An 8,465-nucleotide genomic window follows, 5' to 3' on the forward strand; every position below is an offset into this window, starting at 1 on the left:
ACGTTTAAACACAAGCCAGTTTTCAGTGGTAAATAACAAATGTTTATTGTGTGAATTCCAGTGGTGGAGTGTAACTAAGTACAAATACTTAAATACAAATTAAAGTTACTGGTGTTTTATTTGAGTATGTCTATTTTATTTTTCCACTCCACCACACCTCAGAGGGAGATATTGTTCTTTTTACTCCACTACATTTCTTTGACAGCTTTAAATACTTTGCAGATTAAGATTTTTTACACACAAAACATAAAAATGAATATTTCTCTGTGAACGCTAATAGAGTAAAAGTATAAAGCAGCATAAAATGGAAACACTTAATAGAAGTATTTTAAAGAAAACAGTTCATGGTAATAAAGGAACATGTCACCCAGTTTTTTGGACTATGATGGAACTCTATGATGCAGAGGAAGAAGACGCACTATAGTTGGTCCCCCATTGCAGCTGTAACAGCTCCAACTCGTCTGGGAAGGCTTACTACAAGATGTTGGAGATTGTCTGTGGGATTCTTTTCCCGTTCATTCAGACGAGCATTTGTGAGGTCAGACACCGATGTTGGACGAGAGGACCTGGCTCGCAATCTATTCTAATTCATCCCAAAGGTGCTGGATAGGGTTGAGGTCAGGGCTCTGAGAGGGCCAGTCAAGTTCTTCCACACCAAACTAGGAAAATAATTTCTTTATGGATCTGGCTCAGTGCACGAGGGTATTGTACAAAAACCACACCTTGACCACCGCCCCTCTCAAAAGTTTAAGGACAGACGTGTCCCAGTACTTTTGTGCATATAGTGTATCTCCTGCTCTGGGTGGTTTTGGTTTGGCTCTGCACATAAAATATGATGTGAACCTAGTAACAAAGATTGAGTTCTCTTGTTCTGAGATGTACCTCGAGCTTGATTGTAAAAGACTTCACTTATTGAATTCTCCTTGTCAGTCTTTATCCCTTTTGATGCTGGGGCAACTTATCTGCATATTCAGGACAACAAAAACAGACAACTGTTACATCTGATGAGAGGGGGCAAGTTAAAGCAGAACATAGTAAGCGTCCCTCTCTCCCTGTGTTGTTTTGGTATCCTGGTCAAAGACACTAAGTAAACAAACTGTGTGGTACATGTTGTTGAGAGGGGAAATGAAGGGATTACCGCAAGTCCACCATTTGAGTTCTGCAAACAGACACTCTTTCCAAGAATAATTGCTTTAAGAGGCTGCTCTGCCATTAAAGCACTTTCTATTAAGGAAACACCCACACTGAGGCCCCTATCAGCTGTTCTTTGACAGGGATTTACAATAAGTGTGTGTGTGTGTGTGTGCAGTAGTTCAGCACTGCATGCATGACCAGAGTTCACCTGTGCACCTCTCCCAGGTGGCCTCTGAATGCATGATGACATATGTGTAGGACTGTGGGAAATTAAGTTTCACTCAAAGAATTTCAGTAAATTCTATAAATATATATATAAAGAGGACCAGTTGCCTAACAGCTGACTGTTAAAGAAACCCCTACCCCAAACACTGATTGGCTGTCAGTGTTTGGATTGTGTTGTACATACAGTTTAAAAGAGATGTTCTGTAAGCAAACAATAATTCTCGGTCCTTTAATCGTTCCAAAAACAGCAAAAGTGTAAGGAATGATGTGCTCTAACGTGATCCTTCAAGTACATTTTCTTGAATATACTTTTACTGAAGTACATTTTCAATGCAGGTCTTTTAGTTATAACTTTGCATTGACCTTGACCTTATTTCAGCCTGGTCTCATCCCAGCATCAAATACAGACGCTTTGAGAAAGCTGAAAAGACGTGATATTTGATACACAAGGTACCCTTCAGCATCCGTATGAGCCTCCCTGGGCTTTCAAATACCCTAACACCACTGTAACCAGTTCGCCATCAAGTAGTGTACTGATTTCAACCCAAAACACAATGTTTACTAAACCTAATCAAGTATTTTTTGGTTCCTATAAACTGCATATATACCCCATCTTAAAAAAGGTGTTTAACATGGACACTGAAGGGTACATTGTGCTTAAAATACTGACTCTTTGTCAAGCTTTCTCAAAGCGTGACTCCCTGGGATGAGAACATGTTGAGTATTTTCACCAAGCTGTATTAGTACTTTTACTTAAGAATAGGATCTAAATGTTTGCTCCAACACTCCTGATGGGACTCTGTGCTTCTTGGCTGCATATCCTACCCTAAAGTGGTGGAAGCTGTACTGGGATAACTGGTTTCCTCCGGCACCAACTTAAAAAACTCAGTCATGAACTTTTGCTTTGTTGTTGTCTTTGCTCATGTTTTAGTTGGCTCCAACAGTAACTCCTTCCTGTTTATGTATTTGTATTTCTCATCACTGCGCAGTTCTTTAATTTCTTTTCAGGCTCTTTTCCGTCTTGCAGGATTTCCAACAGAGACTCTTACTGTTTGTAATGTTCTCTTGCTGATATGAAGGCTCCGATAACTAAATCATTTATAAATTGAGAAATTCTTTATTTTGGCGTCCTCCAGTTTGACATATACCGTCAAACTCCCACAAAGGTAGAAGGTATTCAAAGTTCATGTACAGGTCCCCTCTGCTCTACAAAGCCTTTTAATGTCTTTGGGCTTATTGTTTGGGGCTGGCTGTGGGTCAGCAGGTAGAGAAGTCGTCCCTCAGTTGCAGGGTTGGTGGCTCTTCACGGAAGATATATGATGTTTACACTGAATGAAATATTGAAACCAAAGACTATTCCATCAAATAGAAATATTCTAGATGTCATTTTATTTACATACCGAAATATTTGGGATGTTCACTAACATTTTAAGTACAGTACAGTTGTGTGAGTTTGAACAAAGTTTAGCTGCACAGCATGAATTTGTACTGACTGGCCCTTTTCTGTACAGCACTTTATAATTGTCTTAACAAATGTGCTGTACAAATTAAGTTTTAATGTAGTTTTTATTATTATTTTTAAGTGTGAGTGTGTGTGAATGGGTTAATGACAGGCAAATTGTAAAGCACTTTGTCCATAAGGATGTACCAAACAATAATGTTACATAAACTCACAGTACACTGCCTGCTCAGCACTATATGGCAGACAGACACAGTTGAGAGAGAGAGACCAGCTGGTGAACATAGTGAAACATTTAGCAGCTAAAGAGACAGATATTTCCCTCGGGAGCTGGTGGAGACCAAACACAGAGCTAACAGAGAGAGAATACTGGACTCAACTTCATCGGGTGACACAAACACGACTTCACATGAACTTCACGTCTCTGTGTAGCAACATATCAACTTAAAGGGCGATACTGTGTTAATGTTGTGTTTCAGTGTGGCTTGTTCTGCTGCCCCCAAGCGGCCAATAAATTCAAAATCTACTTTAATTTTAACATTTTTGCGTACTTTAAATTTGCATGTTTTTGTTGTTCTGACACAGTTTAATTCATGAATACTGATGTTCTTCTGTTCTATGTACTCAGCCTTTACACAAAGCATGAAAACAGCGCAGTATCTGTATTTAATTAGATGTACTGATACAGTGAGTTTGACACGGCCGTGCTCCCAGTGAACGCAGCCTCCTCCATCCTGCCCACAGGCCGTCTTAATCCAGCCTCAATCAGTTAACCAGACTGGCTGCCAGACGTCTATGTAAACACACCTGTGCTTCTTTTTGTTTTTATTAGTTTGGGTTGTTTATGTTATTACTGTCCAACATATTCTATCCTCTGTGCCTGTCTGAGATCAACATCCTTGTTCTTTCAGAGAATGCAGAGAGTGTTTTTGTTCAGCTATACATCCATCTGTAGCGTCTGAATGAATTTTGGTTACTCATGATCTGCAGAGTTAGTCCTTTACAATGTCTGTGGTTTCCTCCTGCCCATTAGCCTGTGCTGCATGATAACCAGTTAGTGTAGCGAGATGTTTAAATACGTTGGCCAATTTGTGTCTGAACACACCAAATGGAGACGATCCCTGAACAGTATCAGAAGTCTTGTATGTACATTAGTTTCTGATGAAACACAGAGTCAGTGCCACAGCAGCTGGTCAGAACAAAAAGTTTATTCAGTTGGAGGCTTGTTAATCCTGATAGACCTCTGAGGGACTGGCGATAGAAAAGGTCAACAAACCTCGCCAGGGTCTGGGTCATTTCTTTATATTGGCACAGGAGGGATGTGATTCTGGTCTCTGCTTAGCGTGGTGGGTATCGATGGGAACAGGCAGAGAAGATCAGATCTGAATAGTTGAATTCAGAGTTTGGAAGGTGGACAAGTAAGACTCTACTTCTTCTTTCTGCTATTAGATGGAATTACCCTGTGTTATGGAACAAATAGTACACATCCTAAAAAAGTTATCCACTTTACTGCATGATGAGTGTGACTCTGACTAAGTTTGGTCCAGTGGACCCGCCCACAGCCTTTAGAACTTGTTGGTACTCATCAGATAAACAGAAACATATTTCCCAGCGGCTCCTGGCATCCCCTGAGGGCCCAACCAGACAGCACAGCCCTTATTAGCTCCAATAGACTCCTAACAGATCCACACGGGGCCCTCAGTTTCTGGTCTCCTCTCCTCTGTCATTAACTGTAACTCTTCACTTTCATCTCCCCTGTACTACTCAGGGATCCTTCCTTCCGCCTGTCTTTAGATCACCTACACCTAATCGCCTCAAGCTGACATGTGTGCATGAATACGCAAATGAGTCAAGCACTGCAGGCAAGATCCCGCAGTAATGACTTCCAGCTCAATCTTTAGGTAACAAGCATTTCCTGGTAGTTGTGTTCGCCTGAGGACGGCCCTTGACCAGCTTTCTTTAGCTCTCTGCAGTCTCTCTGCTGCAGTCCTGTCACACTATAGTCCTTTTCAAGACATGAAACATTGCCTAAGACTTCTGTTAAACTGGTGACTTTTTGTCATTCAGACATACTGTACATAGGTATCATTGTTCTGTAAATGTTCCTTGTGGCTTTAAGATGCAGCCAGACACATTTAAAACGCAAAATTCGGTGCCAAAATTAATTAATTAATTAATACATTCAATGGAATCTCCGCGATCAAAGAATTTACTTAGCGTGGACCATCAATTTCAATTTTATTGACCTTTTGACCAATTAGCAAGTCTAGCAAATCTTTTTTGGTTTGCTTTAATTTATTTATGGATCTGCAAAAACACACCAACCAAGAGATAATATGTTAAACCTGCTATAACTGATTTATTTTTCAGCTGTAACTAGTTGTGAAGACAACAATGACATTTCATCAGCTGTGTTAGCAAACAGTTGCAACATTATCGTTCATGTGAAGTCATGTTTGTGTCACCTGATGTGAGTCGAATATTCTCTCTCTTTTAGCTCTGGTTTTGGTCTCCACCACCTCCCGAGTAAAATAACTGGCTCTTCAGTTGCTAAATGCTCTGATTTGATTTGAGGCATATTTGTGGCGCTGTGTCATCCTCAGTAACTAGCCAATTTGACAAAGCATTTGTGTGTGGGTGGTGATGGCGCAGTGGATAAGACACATGCCTTTGGTGTAAGAGATCCAGGTTCAATCCACCACTGTGTCCCTTCACTCTCCTTTCACCATCACTTGTTGCTCCAGAGGTTTGCAACCTCTGACATACATAGCAATTGTGAGTGGCTTTGGATAAAACAGCTAATAGGAACAAATGTAAAAAGGCCTTTTCACAATATAAGAACCCCACTGAGTTGGGCTGAGAGCGAGAACAATAGCTTGCAACTTGGAGTGACGTTGCCAGGACGCTTACCACAACCAGGCTGCAATCCTACCTCAGAGTAAATAAGACATTTATGAGCCTGTTTGGCTCGTATGTCCAACCACAGCTCGTGGCTTTACAGTAATAACAAATGAAAACTCTTGTGTCTGTGAGTAAACAGACAGGATGTGAGGTCCTGCAGAACAATTTAAAGGAACTTCTTAACTTTTGTTAAGACATGTAACACATGTATCTGTGTAAACTATAGATTGTATAACAACTAAGCAATCATTGCCAAGACTGAAAGATGAGGCAAACACCAAGATGGAATAACATTAACGTCCAGATGCAAAGAAATCTGTTGCTCATAGGAATTAATTCAAATAGAGAAACTAATACAATTATGTACAGTATGCTGGCTGAGAGAGCTCAAACCACTTACAACTTAAATGATGAGGTCGGTGATATTTTATATTTTTCAAGGCCATTGGTCCCTGCTGAACACAAATATATTGTTTAATGTTGAAAAAGTCTCATTGAATTACTAAAACAGCTGCTCGCTGTAGTTTTTTAACAAACAGACAGAGTATTTGAGTTAGCAGGATGGTGTGTGTGGGGTAAGTCACAATAAACTACAGTGTGTGTGTTTATGAAGTATTGGATACTTTATATACCATTTATTTTTTATCCGTTTCCATTCCAAAGTCAACCTGAGTGAGACTGAAGGACCTCCACTCTGCTATCAATTAGAGGGCCCTGCAGTAGGTTCGGACGGGGTCCCAGGTCAAGACAATTAAGCAGTGATGTTGCTGTGAAGTTTTGCTAAATTAGCAAAACTCCCCTCTTAGTTGTTTCTCTTCCTCTTCACTCTCCTCTCACCATCATCCCATCTCTCACACTCCATAAATGTAGAGTTCATTAGAGTGGTCCCAGTTTAGGAAGTACTGGCACTGAAGAGGGGCAGAAGAGCCTGAACGGGATCTCCAGGGGTCTCTGCCTGGGATTATGAATATAATGGGACCTTGATGAGCTTTTGTCAGTGGCCCCAGAAATACTAGCAGCGGTCCTGCATGAAGACCAGCTAAAGCAACAGCTTCATGAAGCTGCACAGTGGGAGCTTCCTGTGTCTATGTGGTGTAAGTCGAACCAACATTCAAGTCAATAAGCTTCAGAAGGATCTTTTTTCCAACCCGTTCTCATTCCCAAGTCTTCACTTGTGGACACAGGATCAAGACCCTAGCATTATTGAACGCTACAAGTAGGCCTAATATAAATAACCTCTATAAATACCAAACTGCAACCATCTCACAACATTAATCATGAGCTATTGACTACATGTTTTATTTTGAAAGTCTAACCAGATGTTATATTCATTATTGCTAACTCGACAGTGAGCCCTACATGTGCAAAAACAACGCTAAAGGGGTACCCAGTGCATAAAAAAGCGACGCCAAGGGGTCTTGAAAAGCTCTAAATGGAGCTACAAACTGAATGAGATCAGCTGTGATTGTAAAAGACAAACATACAAAGACTCAACACATTTCATCACAAACCATACAACAGCTGCTGAGATGTTTCAGTCTGAACCAACGCAGTGGACAAACAGACAGATTGCATCATGTCACTAGCGTAGCTAAAAAGGTCAACAATGACTTTTTCATCAGAAATGGTCAATGGACTGTATTTATATAGTGCTTTTATGCCTTAACAATTTTGCCCCTCATTTAAGCATACATACACGTTTTTTTCCTCTATCCTAACTCCTTAGTCTAACCTTAACCATCACAACTACAGGTGCTGGTCATATAATTAGAATATCATCAAAAAGTTGATTTATTTCAGTAATTCCATTCAAAAAGATAAACTTGTATAATGTATACATTCATTCCACACAGACTTATGTATTTCAAGTGTTCATTCCTTTTAATTTTGATGATTATAACTGACAACTAATGAAAACCCCAAAATCAGTGTCTCAGAAAATTAGAATATTGTGAAAAGGTTTAATATTGAAGACACCTGGTGCCACACTCTAATCAGCTAATTAACTCAAAACACCTGCAAAGGCCTTTAAATGGTCTCTCAGTTTAGTTCTGTAGGTTACACAATCATGGGGAAGACTGCTGACTTGACAGCTGTCCAAAAGACGACCATTGACACCTTGCACAAGGAGGGCAAGACACAAAAGGTCATTGCTAAAGAGGCTGGCTGTTCACAGAGCTCTGTGTCCAAGCACATTAATAGAGAGGCGAAGGGAAGGAAAAGATGTGGTAGAAAAAATTGTACAAGCAATAGGGATAACCGCATCCTGGAGAGGATTGTGAAACAAAACCCATTCAAAAATGTGGGGGAGATTCACAAAGAGTGGACTGCAGTTGGAGTCAGTGCTTCAAGAACCACCACGCACAGACGTATGCAAGACATGTTTCAGCTGTCACATTCCTTGTGTCAAGCCACTCTTGAACAAGACACAGTGTCAGAAGCGTCTCGCCTGGGCTAAAGACAAAAAGGACTGGACTGCTGCTGAGTGGTCCAAAGTTATGTTCTCTGATGAAAGTAAATTTTGCATTTCCTTTGGAAATCAAGGTCCCAGAGTCTGGAGGAAGAGAAGAGAGGCACAGAATCCACGTTGCTTGAAGTCCAGTGTAAAGCTTCCACAGTCAGTGATGGTTTGGGTGCCATGTCATCTGCTGGTGTTGGTCCACTGTGTTTTCTGAGGTCCAAGGTCAACGCAGCCGTCTACCAGGAAGTTTTAGAGCACTTCATGCTTCCTGCTGCTGACCAACTT

The sequence above is a fragment of the Micropterus dolomieu genome, linkage group LG13, assembly GCF_021292245.1.
Source record: "Micropterus dolomieu isolate WLL.071019.BEF.003 ecotype Adirondacks linkage group LG13, ASM2129224v1, whole genome shotgun sequence".
Lineage (NCBI taxonomy): Eukaryota > Metazoa > Chordata > Actinopteri > Centrarchiformes > Centrarchidae > Micropterus > Micropterus dolomieu.